Here is a 16,657-nt window from a genome sequence, read left to right as displayed (position 1 = left end):
CATAGACTTGGATAATATTCATATTAAGTGGTTTTGCACATATTTTTATCATCATTACTCTATCGGATAGTGGGACAAATCCATTTATGCAGTCTGCTATCTTATTTTCCACAATGATTGCAACACCTCTCCTGTGAACGTCATCGTAGTTTCCCGAGTGATATATTTTAGTATTCTGTGACCTAAATTCGCTACTTTCGGTCCACCATGTTTCACTGATTCCTAGTATATCCATATTCAGTCTTTTCATTTCATCTATGGTGTTGTTTAGTTTTCCAGGTTCGTACAGACTTCTTACATTCCATGTTCCGATATTTATTTTTGTTTTATTTTTACCTCCGGGGATTCTTAGCACCCTCGTTTTGCCGGAGACTGAGGGCCGTATATTATCTACTGTATTCATTGCATTTGTATGATTTTTCTAGGGATGTTACTTTAGTGGTTTCCCGTTGCCTTCTAAAGGGTTTATAGTTTTCCTTTCATTTCATACTCACGTAATGAACAAAAATGAAGTCAATGCTAAATATGTTTATTTCATTTTATTGCAATTAGTTTTGACCATTAATACAACAAGTCATATTTAATACCTCAGGTATTAAGCATCTTAATGATACGAGTAGTATTGGGCGTTGTCAACTGTAAGCAAAATTGAAACAATAAACAAATTGCTAACAAATTAACTGGTTTTCTAAACAATAACTTGCCTCCAATTTTTGTCGCTGTGTCGTCCCCTGTGAATGTCCATGATGTTGGGATACAGCATTTTGTTTCTTAAGGGAGTAGTGCTTCATTGGCCACGGACAGTCTCCGTAATTCCACTGATCATTGGATTTTCTATTTTTATCTCCATTGCAAATATAAATGAAAATTGTCAAAAAAACGAACACATAAAAACTACAAAAAATAGTTTAATCAATATTTGAATTTTCATTTCACATTTCCTTTTGAGCGTTGTCATCTGTAAGCAAAAGTGAAAACCATAAAACAATTTTTAGCAATTAATCTGCTTTTAACTTAACTTACCTTTAACTTTCGCCGTTGGACAGAAAACTATACAACAATACATTTCCTTTTTGTAAGTGAGAGATGCTTCGTTGGCCAATGGTAACAGTTTCTCCGCCATTCCACTCATCTTTAGATTTTCTATTGAATGCTTCCATTACAAGAAAAAATATAAATGAAAATTCACTTAAAAGAACAACTGAACACCTAAAAAATAATATTTACATTTTCTTTTCATGTTAAACACATCACAGTTTTTAAAGTTGAAAACACCAGACGTAAAATAACTTGTTTTTCATACACACTTGACTCTGGTTTAGCGCAAACTAAAACAATGTTGTTGAACATCGTTTGATGTAGCTAAGAAAGCGGTGGTTGTTCTGCCAACACGTGCTTTTTTCTGCTTGTTAAATACACACACACAACAACAGCTGGAATTCAATGAACAACAATAGAAGCAATAACAAAGAACTGAGAATAGCATTATTTTTAATGTGGATGAATATTTATGTATACCAACGCCAATCGGCGACAGTAGCGAATTTTTGTACAGTTGATGACGTTTCTGCTAGTTTTGGCAAATATTCATGCATACATATTTATGTATGTGATTCTATACATATGCATGTAGCCAATATATAAATGTGTTCCTTTTATGATTGCCAAAAATTTAATTTGTTTAATAAAGACAAAATAATTAGAAGACAAATTTTATAACTTAACAGATTTACAAAGAATACAAAAATGTTTCATTTATGTAATGAAACTCTTTCATTTATTTAATGAAACTGTTTCATTTATTTAATGAAACTGTTTCATTTATTTAATGAAATTGTTTCATTCAAAGCAAACCAAACACATCGAATATATGAATTTTTCGCCATTTTTTTTTAAAAGATGTTTGCGTACTAGTGTTTTTAGCCCATTCTATTTAGTTTGAATTCCACACATACATATTTTTCTTAAAGAAATCCGTTTCGTTTATACAATGAAACCAAAAATCGTTGAATTTTAAATAACGTAAAGTTTCATTGCATGAATGAAACATTTCATTATAATTATGGAACATTCCATACCATCAATGAAAAATAATCAATGAAACCCGCTCATTAATACAACGAAGCATTTTTCTTTCAGTGTACCTACAATTATCTGCAGAAATGTTTTTTACCCACAACGAAAACTAGATACCAAATTGTAGTTAATTCGGTTGGATAATGCGTTCTATGCGGGCTATATGAAAATGTGGACTTATACTGGCTAATTTGATGTGGAAAGTTTTATACCCCAACGAAGGCTATGTACCAAATTTCGGCCATTTCGGTGGGATATTGAGGCCACGACCTTCAAAATACCGAAAATCGGAAGGTATCGTTCTATGGGGGCTATATGAAGACGTGGACCTATACTGACAAATTTCACGTGGAAAGTTTTGTGCCCTCAACGAAGACAAAACACCAAAGTAATAGAAACTTCTGTACCAAATTCTAAAGATATATCTTAAATGCTGAGAGTTGTTCCTTGATGTCAACAGTCAGAAGGACGTAGCTATACCGGTGGTCGTTATAGAACAACTAGCAAATACCCGCTACTACGTATTCGGAAAGGGAATTAAATATAAATGAAAAATATTTAATATGGAAAGATGAATGTCCATCCTACCCTTTCACTACAATAGCACATATTCAAAATGCAAGGTTCTAGATTCAGCGGTTTCGCAGAGAACCCGAGTAGGTCCGTAAAATTGTTTTCAATATCTCCATATCGACTTTGGGTATTTTAAAAATATAACAAACCTATATTGTCCATTTGTTTAAATTTGGACCTTGAATTCTTAGAACCCTAAATAAAGGTAAATTTTTGTAGACATTTTAAATCAGGCTTCTTTGGTCCCCACTTTTGGAACAAAAAATTGTCGCATAGGCCCACGTTTTCTAGTTCCCTTACAAAAACGTTAAAAAACTTTTTGCTGAAAAGGTACTTCACATTAGACTACTTGATTTCAGTACATTATTTAGAAACCGCCTTCGGTAAACATAAACTGAATGAATCAATATATATTTCTCAAACTCCGGACTTTATCTCATTCCAAATTTTCGTTCACCCAAACCTAAAATGTACTAAATTTAGTACTTTTCGACCTTTGGTTCATCTTTGTTACTCTTCATCAGTGCCACTCATTTCAAATTGCAGGATCCGTTCACCCAAATCCAAATTGTACGAAATTTGGTACAATTTAGTACTTTTCGTACACTAATAGTTCGAATTTACAAAAACACTTTCGTGCATCTTTGTTTGTTTTCATCAGTTACCCTCATTCCAAATTTCAGGATTCCAGCTCTGTCCTTTCACCCCAATCCAAATTGTACTAAATTTAGTACCATTTAGTACTTTTCGATCATTGGTCCATCTTTGTTACTCTGCGTCTGTTGCCCTCATTCCAACTTTCAGGATTCCAGCTCTATCCGTTTACACAAATCCAAATTGTACGGAATTTAGTACCATTTAGTACTTTTTGTACACTTACAGTTCGAATTTACAAAAACTCTATGATACATCTTTGTTATTCTTCATCATTTCAGGATTCCAGTTCTATCCATTCATCCAAATTCTAATTGTACTAAATTTAGTACTGTTCGACCTTTTGTCCATCTTTGTTAGTCTTCGTCAGTGACCCTCATTCCAAATTTCAGAATTCCAGCTCTATCCGTTCACTCAAATCCAAATTGTACTAAATTTAGTACCATTTAGTACTTTTCGACAATTGGTCCATCTTTGTTACAATGCGTCAGTGACCCTTATTCCAAATTTCAGGATTCCAGCTCTATCCGTTCACTCAAATCCAAATTGTACTAAATTCAGTACCATTTACTACATTTTGTACACTTATAGTTCGAATTTCCAAAAACGCTATGGTAGATCTTTGTTATTCCTCTTCAGTGGCCCTCATTCCAAATTTCAGAATTCCAGTTCTATCCATTCGCTCAAATCCACATTTTAATAAATTTAGTACCATTTAGTACACACTAGTACTTTTCGTACTTATAATTACCCCGTGGTATCACCTGGGGAACTGCCTTTAACACCCGTTAAAGGTAGTGAGCTAACATGTGCCGCGCGTTCATCCATAAGAACGTTAAAAACTTGGGTTTGTGGGTCGGGTTAGTAACCTCCCCTAGAAAAACAGCCTACTATGAAAAAAGGAAAGAAAAGAAAAACAAATCCCTCAAAAGTTGACGACCCCCGCAAACGTTTAAGGACCATGATCTGCGAATCTGCACCTTGAATGTTCGCACTCTCTATAGAGAAGGTGCAGTTTACGCATTGGCAGATGTACGACATTACTACCATACAGGAAATACGATGGAACGGGAAAGGCGTCACAACAACACCTAATGGTGTCGCACTGTAGTATAGCTGCCATGACACAAAGCATGAGTTTGGTTGCGGATTTGTAGTTGGTCGGAGGTTAAAACATCTGGTCTCCAGCTTCACCCCAGTGAATGAAAAACTCGCTGCAATTCAATTAAAAGCAAAATTCTTCAACATCAGCTTTATTTGCGCTCATGCTCCCGCTGAAGACAAGGACGAACAGACCAAAGACATTTCTTACGAGCGCTTAGAAGAAACTTATGACCGTTGCCCTGCCCATGACATTAAAATTATACTAGGCGATTTTAATGCCAAAATTGGAAAGGAGAATATCTTTGGCATAACAGTCGGGAAATTCAGTCTCCACAGTGAAACATCTGTCAATGGTATGAGGCTGATAGACTTTGCAGCTGCAAGAAATATGGTAGTTAGCAGTACCAGATTTAAGCATCTCGATATTCATAAGGGCACCCGGCTGTCGTCAGATCAAAGAACAAGAAATCAAATTGATCACGTTGTGATAGATGGAAGACACTCATCAAGCATGTTGGATGTACGATCGTTCCGAGGTGCAAACATAGACTCGGACCACTACCTTGCTGCGGCAAAGGTACGTACCAGATTAAACGTAGCAAACAAAGTGCGAACAGACACCACACGGAAGTTGGACATCGGTAAGCTGCAAACACAACAGATAGCCACAGCATATTTCACTCAACTGGCCCAACTGCTTAATCAAAGCACTCTCCTTCCCGATAACATATCAGGACAATGGCAAAACATTGCACACTCCATGCAAACAGCCGCAAAATCAGTACTTGGATACCAGAGATCTCCACCAAGGAATCCATGGTATGACCAGGAGTGTCGTGCTGCTACCGAAGAGAAAAATGCGGCATATAGGGCTACTTTACAATCAGTAGCAACGCGTAGCCCACGAGAGAGGTATCGGGGGAAAAGGAGAGAGGAGAAAAGTCTTTTCCGCAGGAAAAAGAGAGAGATGGAAAAGCGGGAGTGTGAACAAATCGAGATGTACAGGAGACAGAATAAAGTCCGAAAATTCTACCAAAGAGTGAAACATCAAACTGATGGCTTTGGAACTGGCACATCCTCCTGTAGAGACCAGCAAGGTAATCTGGTAACTGATACAGATAGGGTGCTAAGGATATGGAAAGAGCATTTTTCCAAACTGTTGGTATCCTATAGTAGCGAAGTCGACGAAGATACCACAGATCCAATCCAAGAAGATGGTATTGAATGTATACCACCCGGCCAAGATGAGGTAAAGACAGCAATAGACCGGCTAAAGAATAATAAGGCAGCAGGAACTGATGGCCTACCAGCCGAGCTGTTTAAAACCGGAGGCGACACGCTGATAAGGTGTATGCATCAGCTAGTTAGCTCCAAGTGGCAGGAAGAACGCGTACCCGACGATTGGAACCTGAGTATCCTGCGTCCCGTCCACCAGAAAAGAGATAAGACTGTATGCTCTAACTATAGGGGCATAAGTCTTCTCGCTATTGCCTACAATATAGTGTCAGGGATATCGTGCGAACGACTAAAGCCTATGGTCAATGGAATAATTGGACCATACCAATGCGGCTTTCGACCTGGCAAGTCCACCATTGAACAGATATTTTCCCTGCGGCAAATCCTGAAGAAGACCCAAGATATGCAGATCGGCACTTACCACCTTTTTGTTGATTATAAGGCAGCCTTTGAGGACGCCCTACGCCCAAAGGTATTCCAAGCCATGTCTGAATTTGTTATCGCCACAAAGCTCATTCGGCTTTGTAAGATGACTTTAACTGATACTAGGTCCTCAGTTAAAATAGGAAAGACCCTCTCCGAACAATTCAGTACCAAAAGAGGTTTCAGACAAGGAGACAGCAACAGCCACATGTTACTTTCTTGTGCTGATGACATTGACATCAGTGGACGATCAGTCAAAGATGTAACTGACACCATTATGAAGGCCGAAGGAGAATCTGCTAAAGTCGGTCTGGCGGTAAACGACGAAAAGACAAAGTTGATGGTGTCGACGCGCAATGCGTCCATAGAGCTTGGACCTACAGTGGAAATTGGTTCCTATAATTTTGAGGTAGTAAAAGACTTCGTCTACCTCGGCACCGCCATAAACACAACAAACAACACCAGTTGTTAAATAAAAAGAAGATTTGTTTTGACCAACAGATGCTACTGCCTACAAGATCGTGTCAGGGATATTGTGCGAGCGACTAAAGCCTATGGTCAACGAGATAATTGGGCCATACCAATGCGGCTTTAGACCTGGCAAGTCCACTATTGAACAGATATTTACCCTGCGGCAAATCCTGAAGAAGACCCAAGATATGCAGATCGGCACTTACCACCTTTTTGTTGATTATAAGGCAGCCTTTGAGGACGCCCTACGCCCAAAGATATTCCAAGCCATGTCTGAATTTGGTATCCCCGCATAGCTTATTCGGCTTTGTAAAATGACTCTAACTGACACAAGATCTTCAGTTAAAATAGGAAAGAACCTCTCCGAAGAGTTTTGTACCAAAAGAGGCTTCAGGCAAGGAGACATCCTTTCGTGTGACCTTTTCAACATCCTGCTAGAAAAGGTTATACGAGAGGCAAACGTCAAAAGAAGTGGCACAATCTACACAAATAGGCACATGTTACTTGCTTATGCTGATGATATAGACATCATGGGACGATCAGTAAAAGAAGTAACTGATACCTTTATGAAGGTCGAAGGAGAATCTGCTAAAGTGGGTCTGGCGGTAAACGGCGAGAAGACCAAGCTGATGGTGTCGACGCGCAATGCGTCCATTGAGATCGGACCAACTGTTGAAGTTGGTTCCTATAATTTTGAGGTAGTAAAAGACTTCGTCTGCCTTGGCACCGCCATAAACACAACAGGCAACATCAGTTGTGAAATAAAAAGAAGAATTGTATTGGCCAACAGATGCTACTTTGGTTTAAGTAAGCAGTTTAAAAACGAGATGTGGCTCGTCAAACAAAAACAACGCATTACAAATAAGTGAGCCAAGGCTATAGTCGGGACAGGGCCGACCATGTGATACCCTACACCACTACCCCCGTTCATAAGCTTTTTATTAATAAAATTCAAAATATTAAAATTGGGATAGCTTAGCGCCTTTGCTCTGAATGTCTTCATTAACACAGGTCAATTTTTTTTTTATTTTCTACTTTCCTTGCCAGGTTTTGCTTTCGATATACCTCCTACGGGTGCCACCGTGGTGCAATGGTATGCACACCCGCCTTGCACGCTGAAGGTCGTGGGTTCGATTCCCCGGCCAGTCAACATCAAATACTTTTCAACGGTGGCAAAATACCCCTCGGTAATGTTGGCGACATTTTCTGAGTATTTCAGCCTTGTACAACTTCTCTACAAGTGGTGTCTTAGACACGCCGTTCGGACTCGGCGATAAACAGTAGGTCCCATATCATTGAGCTAATATGAATCGGGGTGCACTCATTGATATGAGAGAAGTCTCCCCTGTCCCGCATGGGATGTTTGTGGAACAATTATTATACCTCCTACAGAAGGGAGATATTAACTTTGAAATAAAACGTTGATCTTTTTTCCAAATATTTTTTTTCACATTCCGACCCCTGAATAATATCCGCCCATTATCAAAAATCAAAGGGTTTTTTCCTCTGTGGGACCCCCAATAACACCCAAAATTTCGTGACGATTCAATTAAAATTGCGACCTGTAGCGTGATTTCCAAAAAAGTGGAAAAATGGATGTATTACCGACTATTGCGATATCTCCGTTATTTGGATACCTACGCCAACCTGCTTTACATAATTGTAATGATGGGATTTTTTACTTTCATAGTCGGACTTTGTTTTTGGAAGATCACAACCGAAGCTGTGATATTCGTCGTTGTTATTAAAATCGCAAAAATAAAAAGTTGGGTTCTATTAACGGCTATTGCGATATATTCGTTGTTTGATCACCTACGAGAACCTACTTTACATCATTAGAAAGATATAGAAAAATATTTTCTACTTTCATGGCCTGGTTCTGCTTTTGGTATACCCCATATTGAAGCTGAGATATTCGCTTAGGAAATAAACGTTGTATTTTTCTCCAAATAAGTTTTTTGCCCATTACTACCCCCAAATATTATCCGACCATCACCAAAATCAATAGGCTTCTTCATCTGTGTGACCCCCAATAACCCTCAAAATTTCGTGACGATCCGATCAAAATTGCGACCTGTAGCGTGATTTCCAAAAAAAGTGAAAAAATGGGATGTATTACCGACTATTGCGAAATCTCCGTTATTTGATCACCTACGCCGACCTAGTTTACATCGTTGTAAAGATGGGATCTTCTACTTTCATAGCTAGGCTTTGCTTTTGGAAAGTCTCCAACCAAAGCTGTGATAATCGTCATTATAATTAAAATCGCAAAAATGAAATGTTGGGTTTTATTTGCGACTATTGTGATATCTTCGTTGTTTGATCACCTACGAGAACCTACTTTACATCATTAGAAAGGTGATAATTTCTTATTTTATTGTCAGGTTTTGCTTTTGGTATACCCCGTATAGAAGCTGAGATATTCGCTTTGGAAAAAAACGTTGTCTTTTTATCCATATACGTTTTTTGCCCATTCCGACCCCTAAATATTATCCGACCATCACCAAAATCAATAGGCTTCTTCCCCTCCGGGACCCCCATCAACATCCAAAATTTCGTGACGATCCGATCAAAATTGCGACCTGTAGCGTGATTACAAGGTTTAGATGGACAGACGGACGGACGGACGCACATAGCCAGATCGACTCAGCACGTCGAGACATTCATTTTGGTATATATAAGTATGGGTCTACGACCATTATTTCGATGCGTTACAAACTTTTTGGCCAAAACCAACTTATAATACCCTCCCCACATAGTGGTGTAGGGTATAAAAGCTGATACTACCCTGCTAATGTATGGTTCCGAAGCCTGGGTACTTGCGCAAGCAGATAAGGCAGTGTATGTTGAGAGAAAAAATACTGCTTTGATGGTTAATATCGACGTCGTATGAACCACGAGTTGTAAAGGCTATACAAGGACATCAGTATGGATAAACGTATCTAGGTGCAACGACTGCGATGGCTCGGCCATATAATAAGAATGAGCGATGATGAACCCGCTAAATACGGGCCACATGGCGGTACACGCAGAACTGGCAGGCCAAGGCTTCGATGGAGCAAACAGTGGAAAAAGAGATGCAAAGACGCGGTATTCCAAAAACCGAAGCAACAAAAAAAGAGAAATCGAGTTCATTTCGTAGTTGGGCTTATGCAACAAATGTTGTGTAATGGGCCAGCTAAGTAACTAAGTAAATAAGTGAGTATGTATTGGAGAAACAGGTTATATTTTTTTCAAGTAATATAAAATACATATCTTTCTCACACCATACCCATACCCTCAAATATTTTTGTATATGTTTGGTAACATTTTTATGACATTCTAATGGATTTATTGCTGGAACTTATTTACGCTGGAGTTAAAGTGACAACACATTTCCTTATTATTTTATTTTGCTGTGGTCTATTTCGTTTGATTTTTCCTATTTTCAAACATTTCAAAAATGTATTGCCTCCGCGTGTATAAGGTAGCGGTGTGAGGTATGAATAATTATATTAACCACAAATAATAAAATTTAAAGATATCCAATAGTTTATCTAATTCCAATGACAAGTACCTATTATTTATTTTTTATATATGTATTTATGTCTTTCGATCATAAAAACAATGTTGTCGAGATTCCAAGAAATGTGGAACAACAAAACAATATTACAATTGTTACTGAACTTCGTCCTGCCTAATACACAGTTGCCGCCAATCGAGATGAGATGAGTCTGGAAGCATAAATAATGCTGATTATTGTTGACAACTCTCCATGCCTAAGCGGTTTTCATTCAACAACGCTGTTCTTCGTCATAATTTTACGTTAATGGTGATAACAGGGTGCAGACAATGTCGTTTGTCGTATTTCAAGAGATTTATTATGATATTCAATTGACTTTTATTTCAACTCAGATTTGGACATGTCTTATTGGGCGCCACAATGAAAGAAAAAGAGAAAAACAAAAATAATAACAACACAATATGATCAAAGCAATTGCTACTGACAATGTCATGTATAATCGTGATATAGATTTTTAGCTATAATATAATCATAATGCTTAATGCATACATACATATGTAAGTATGTAGGTATTTGTGTACGAAATATATTTCAAGTATTCGAAATTCTACGACATAAAAGTGTCCTTGTTATCGTTGAGGTTAACAGGACAACATCTTTTATGACCTTAACAATAAGGAACAGACAGAATTGTGATTGAAATTGACATGCTTACATATCGTACATATTGTGTACAAGTATTTAAGTACAAAGGTAATTGAACTAATATATAAAGAGGCTAATAGGAATGATAGGAAGTTTTATAAAAAAAGGAAAATATTGCTTTAAGTCAAATAATAAAATAATAAGTGTAAAAATATTGAGAGAACGACATGAATTCCGGAAACCCAAATAATGAAACATTAATCTAATGACATTGAGGCAGATATATCCTCCTGTAGAGACGTGGAACTTAATCTGACCGAATAAAGTTTGGAAGCCACATGATCTGAAAACCCCAATGCTAAGTTATGACTGAACAAGTAAAAAAGTGTCAGACGGCTTTGCCGACCGAGATATACCCTCAGCAGTGTGAAGGTACCCTAAAGAGAAGACCGATATGGACCATTTTCGAAGTTAAGCTACATTTGGATACAATATAAGGAGATCTTTGGATCCCCTTGGACCAAATCGGCATGCCCGTTTTAGAGATATAGTGCGTACCATTTTAGTGACATTTTTTTAAACTTTTGTGGGGGAGGTACCCTAAGGAGTGGACCGATATGGCTCACCTTCGAACATAAACCAAGTTTGGACAAAATATTACGAAGGCAAAACTTTGAACCGAATCGGCGCAATGGGCACAACGAATACAAATTGCTGCAACAGATATCAAAGGGATTCGAGAGCAGCTCTTAAACTGCACTTTTCGGAATTTTTTGTGTGGGAGGTACACGAAGGAGTTGACATATATAGTCCGTATTCGAACCTAATCTATGTCTCGTAGAAATATTACGATGTGCACAGTATAGACCAACTCGGTTACTAACATCGAGAGTTACCGTGCACACCATTTTAGCGAAAAGCTTAGAACTTTTATGAGGGAAGGTACCAGAAAGAGTGGACGCATTTTCTCAGGAAGTATGGACTCGCCCCTGATGACACATATACAGTCGTATAGGGGATAGTAAATACAAGTTGTTACAACAAAAATCAAAGCGATTCCAGAGTAGGTCCTGAACTGAACTTTTCCGAAATTTTATGTGGGAGGTACCCGAAGAAGTGGACTAGTCCATACTAGAACTTCATCTAAGTTTGGTAGAAAATTCACGATGTGCAAGGTATGGACGCTTAAATCCTCTGATGAAAGAAAATTGGAAGCCGTCGAAGTGTGGATTTACCGGCGAGTACTGAAAATACTATGGACTGCGAAAATTTCTAATGACGAAGTACTAAGAAGGATGAATGTAAGCCCGCAGTTAATAACAACAATAAAAAGTCGCAAAATAGCATATCTTGGACACGTATTAAGGAACAACAAATACAACATTTTACAAGCAATTTTAAAAGGAAAAATTGATGGAAGGCGTGCTAGAGGAAGAAAAGAAACATCTTGGCTCAAAAACATCATGGACTGGACAGGTTATACCGACGAAACTGATCTACTGAATGCTGCAAGACACAGAGAGCTGACAACCACTATACTATAACATAAATCTAATGCGATAAATATTAAAAAACAAAATGAATTGTACGATCACTTATATCCGGATAACGGATGAGTAAATAAAGAATAAGAAAGGTATGGACCAAATCGGTTACTCCCTAGTTATCGAGCGCACAAATTGTCCGAACATTTTCGAACTTTTGTGGGAGAGGTACCGGAAGGAGTGTACCGATATAACCCATCTTCGAACATAAACTAAGTTTGGCAAAATATTGCGAAAGCCCAATTTTGGACCAAATCGGTTCATCCGTTCGTTGTTTAATGTGGCTAAAACCTTGAAAATACAGAAAATCGGGCGATACCGTTCTATTGGAGCTATATCAAAACGTGGACCTATGTACATAATTTTTATCAGAAAAGTTTTTTGGTCCATTAGGAACCCTCAATGCAAAATTTCGGCGTATTTGGGCGTGAAACATATGTAAAATCTTCAAAATTCCGAAAAATCGGGAGGTATCGTTATATGGGGTCTATATCAAAACGTGGACCTATGTCCATAATTATTATCCGAAAAGTTTTTTGTAAAGTGAAAACGCCACATCACAAAATTCAACCAATTTGGTTGATAAGCTTGGTTGGTTGATTAGCTAAAATATTCAAAATACCGAAACATTAAGAAGTACCGTTGCATAGGGACTATCCCAAAACGTGGACCGACCTTCCCAATTTTTTGCTCTCGACATTGTCCGTGAACTATAAGTATTTATACTAAAAATTCATCTGCCAACGCCAACGCCTTTTTTATTTGGCCACCGTTTATTTGAACTCGCGACATATTGCAGCGTTTTTTTTTTTTGGTTATGCGCCATTATCTCGGGAACTATGGACTTGCCCTCGAAAAAAAATTACAATAGCGTAACGGGGGCCGCACGAAAATCCTTCTACAAAAAATTTCATAACGATTCGTGAGGTGTCACTAAACTGCACTTATTTCAAATTTTGTGTGGGAGGTATCTGAAGGAGTGGACCAATATAATCCATATTCGAACCTGATGTATGCCTAGAGGTAGTATTACTATATGCAAAGTTTAGTTCAATTCGGTTACTCCCTTCGAGAGTTATCTTGCGCACAAGTTTTGCGACAATATTTGAACATTTGTGGGGGAGGTACCTGAAGGAGTGGACCTATATGGCCCATCTTCGATCTTAAATCAAATCTCCACAAAATATTTCGATACCCAAAATTTGAACCGAATCGATTGATCCATTCGAGAGTTATCGTGCGCACCAGCCAGCCAGATAGACGGACAGACAGACAGACGGACGGACATTGCTAGATCTACTTAAAATTGTCTGAAACGGATATAGTACAAACATACTAGACCCCAAGTATGTTTGTAAGATATCCGTTTCATTATTTCGATGAGGCACATTTTTGGTCGTATCAAAGTGTAAATACCCTCTTTAGCCTAAAGGCTGAGGGTATAAAAAACACTGTTTTACTCATTACTAGGTAATCAACATATATGTATTTTCCTCAGCTCTTCTAAAAACAGAACATATGGCTCATTTACTCCAAGACATAGCTCAAAAAAGGCTTTTTCTAAGTTAGTAATGTGAATTTTTCTACGGCTTCAACTTTATCTTGCATCCAATTTTCTTGCGCATATCTCTTAAACTCAACGAGTTACAGCTCATTTACTACGGGTTTGGTTTAATGCAAAAAGATAGTTTTTTTGAGTTTAGGAAGCACTAAACACTTCAAATCATGCTTAATCTTGCGCAAAAAAATTAGAACTGCTTACCAAATATGGTCCCAGTAGTTATTTTATTATACCCTACACCACTATGTGGGGAGTGTTGTTGGTTTTGGCCAAAAAGTTTGTAACGCATCCAAATAATGGTCGATCTGGCTATGTGTGACCGTCCGTCCGTCTGTTCGTCTAAACCGTGTAGTACGCTACAGGTCGCAATTTGATCGGATCGTCACCAAATGTTGGGTGTTGTTGGGGGTCCCGGAGGGGAAGAAGCCTATTGATTTTGGTGATGGTCGGATAATAGATAATATTTAGGGGTAGGAATGGGCAAAAAACTTATTTGGAGAAAAAGTCAAGGTTTTTTCCCAAAGCAAATATCTCAGCTTCTATAGGGGGTATATCAAAAGCAAAACCTTACAATAAAAGTAGAAAATATCACCTTTCTAACTATGTAAAGCAGTTTGGCGTAAGTGGTCAAAAAATGAAGATATTGCCATAGTCGGTAATACATCCCATTTGTCCATTTTTTTTAAATAACGCTACAGGTCGCAATTTTGATCGGATCGTCATCAAATGTTGGGAGTTGTTGGGGGTCCCGGAGGGGAAGAAGACTACTGATTTTGGTGATTGCCGGATAAAATTCAGGGGTCGGAATGAGTAAAAAACTTATTTGGAGAAAAAGTTGACGTTATATTCCAAAGCAAAAAATCTCAGCGTCTATAAGGGGTATACCAAAAGCAAAATCTGAAAATGAAAGAAGAAAATATTACCTTTCTAACGATGTAAAGTAGGTTGTCGTAGGTGGTTAAACAACGAAAATGTCGCAATAGTCGATAATTAAATCCAACTTTTCATTTTAATTATAATGATGAATATCACACCTTTGGTTGGTAACCTTCCAAAAGCAAAGTCTTGCTATGAAAGCAGAAGATCTCATCTTTACAATGATGCAAAGTACGTTGGTGCAGGTGGCCAAATAATGGAGATATCGCAATAGCCGGTAATACATCCCATTTCTCCATTTTTCAGTAGTGTAGGGTTTCACATAGTCGGCCCCGTCCCGACTATAGCCTTTGCTCTCTTGTTTTTTTTTTTGTATTATTATTTTTAAGTTGGGAAGTCAAATTTCAACCGCCAACTTAGAACGCGTTTTTTTCTCGAAACATGATTTTTTGAGATGTGTCATTCTTTCAGTAAATGAGCGATATGTACGAGGTATGATAAAAAATAGCCGTTTTTTTTTTCAAAAAAAAGTGTTTATGTATTTGCATTTGGCAAATCGGAGGGTTGTGTGTTCAACGCTAAACAAAACAAAGAACAGTTGGAGGTGCGTATGCAAGCACATGTAAGCATTTAAACAACCGATAATGTTCGCACGTGTGGCCTAGTTTGTAGTGTGTCCGGCTACAAATCAGAAGTTCGCAAGATCAAATCCGTCAGACAGCGGAATAAAATATAATAAAACAAGTTAGAAAGGCGTTAAGTTCGGCCAGGTCGATCTTTTTATATCCTCCACTACGTATTGGATTGAAGAAAAATGGAATCATTAGTTTCCTTCCGTTTATGAAGAAGACTAAATACCAAATTTCAGCAAGGTCAGTAAAAGTAAAAATACCGAAATTCGGGAGGTATCGTTCCATGGCGGCTATATCTAAACGTCGATCTATACCTACAAATTTCTGGTGGAAGACTAAATACCAAATTTCCGTTATTTCGGTAAAACCATAAAAAATACGAAAAACACGGACCTATACTGATAATTTTATTATGGAATATGTTATAACCCCATGGGAGACTAACTAACAAATTTCAGTCCTTCGGATATTGACATCGCAACCTACAGAATTACGAAAATCGGGAGGTACCGTTCTATGGGAGCTATATCTAAACGTGGAACTATGCCGACGAATTTCAGTCAAAAAGTTTTTTACCTCCAACAAAGACTAAATACCAAATTTCAGACATTTCGGTGGTTTGGTTGTGGCCAACCCTCAAAATACCGAAAATCGGGAGGTACCATTCTATGGGATTATATGAAGGCGTGGACCTATACCGACCAATTTCTGGGGGAAAGGAGGTAGCGTTCTACGGGGGCTATACTAAGGCGTGAACCTATACCCACAAATTTCATATGAAACGTTTTGTACCCCAAATCAAGACCAAATACCAAATTTCAGCTATTTCGGTGGAAAATACCGGAAATAAGGAGGTACCGTTTTATGGGTGCTATACTAAGGCGTGGACCTGTACTGACAAGTTTCTGGGGGAAAGTTTTATACCCACAACGAAGACTAAATACCAAATTTTAGACATTTGTGAGTAATATTGCGGCCACAACATTCATAACACCGAAAATCGGCAGGTACGTCCTATGGGGGCTATATGAAGCCGTGGACCTATACCGACAAATTTCATATGGAACGTTTAATACCCCAAAAGAAGCCCAACTACCACATTTCAGCCATTTCGGTGAATTATTGAGACCACAACTTTTAAAATTATGAAAATCGTTCTATGGGGGCTATATGAAGGCGTGGACCTATACCGACAAATTTCTGGGGGAAAGTTTTATGCCCCAATAAAGACTAAGTACCAACTTTCAGCCATTTCGGTGTCATAATAAGGCTAAAACCTTCAACGTGCCGGAAATCGGTTAGTTATATCGACCGATAAATATTTCCAAGTACTACAAACGGAATGACAAATTTAATTACG

The 16,657-nt window shown here is 38.1% G+C and overlaps 2 protein-coding genes across 4 annotated transcripts in view; one reads left to right on the top strand and one right to left on the bottom strand.

Annotated features, from left to right (window-relative positions):
* LOC141402023 (uncharacterized) overlaps positions 1-16,657 on the bottom strand; it is a 162,036-nt gene that overhangs the window by 19,896 nt on the left and 125,483 nt on the right. The gene's annotated exons all lie outside the window — the stretch shown is intronic.
* The window catches only part of Rh7 (G protein-coupled receptor family protein rhodopsin 7), a 131,327-nt gene that overhangs the window by 35,821 nt on the left and 78,849 nt on the right, over positions 1-16,657 (top strand). The window contains exon 1 of one of the 3 annotated variants that reach the window (XM_073982640.1): positions 9,479-9,735. The exons of the other annotated variants lie outside the window; for them this stretch is intronic. The gene's annotated coding sequence lies outside the window, so the exon portion shown is untranslated. Of the gene's footprint in view, positions 1-9,478; positions 9,736-16,657 lie in introns of those variants that run through there. 3 annotated transcript variants of the gene reach the window in all.

This window comes from Musca autumnalis, unplaced genomic scaffold (assembly GCF_047663935.1).
Source record: "Musca autumnalis isolate F117 unplaced genomic scaffold, ASM4766393v1 scaffold_4, whole genome shotgun sequence".
Lineage (NCBI taxonomy): Eukaryota > Metazoa > Arthropoda > Insecta > Diptera > Muscidae > Musca > Musca autumnalis.
The sequence above is the reverse complement of the archived record's forward strand: the minus strand, read 5'-3'. Positions and strand labels throughout refer to the sequence as shown.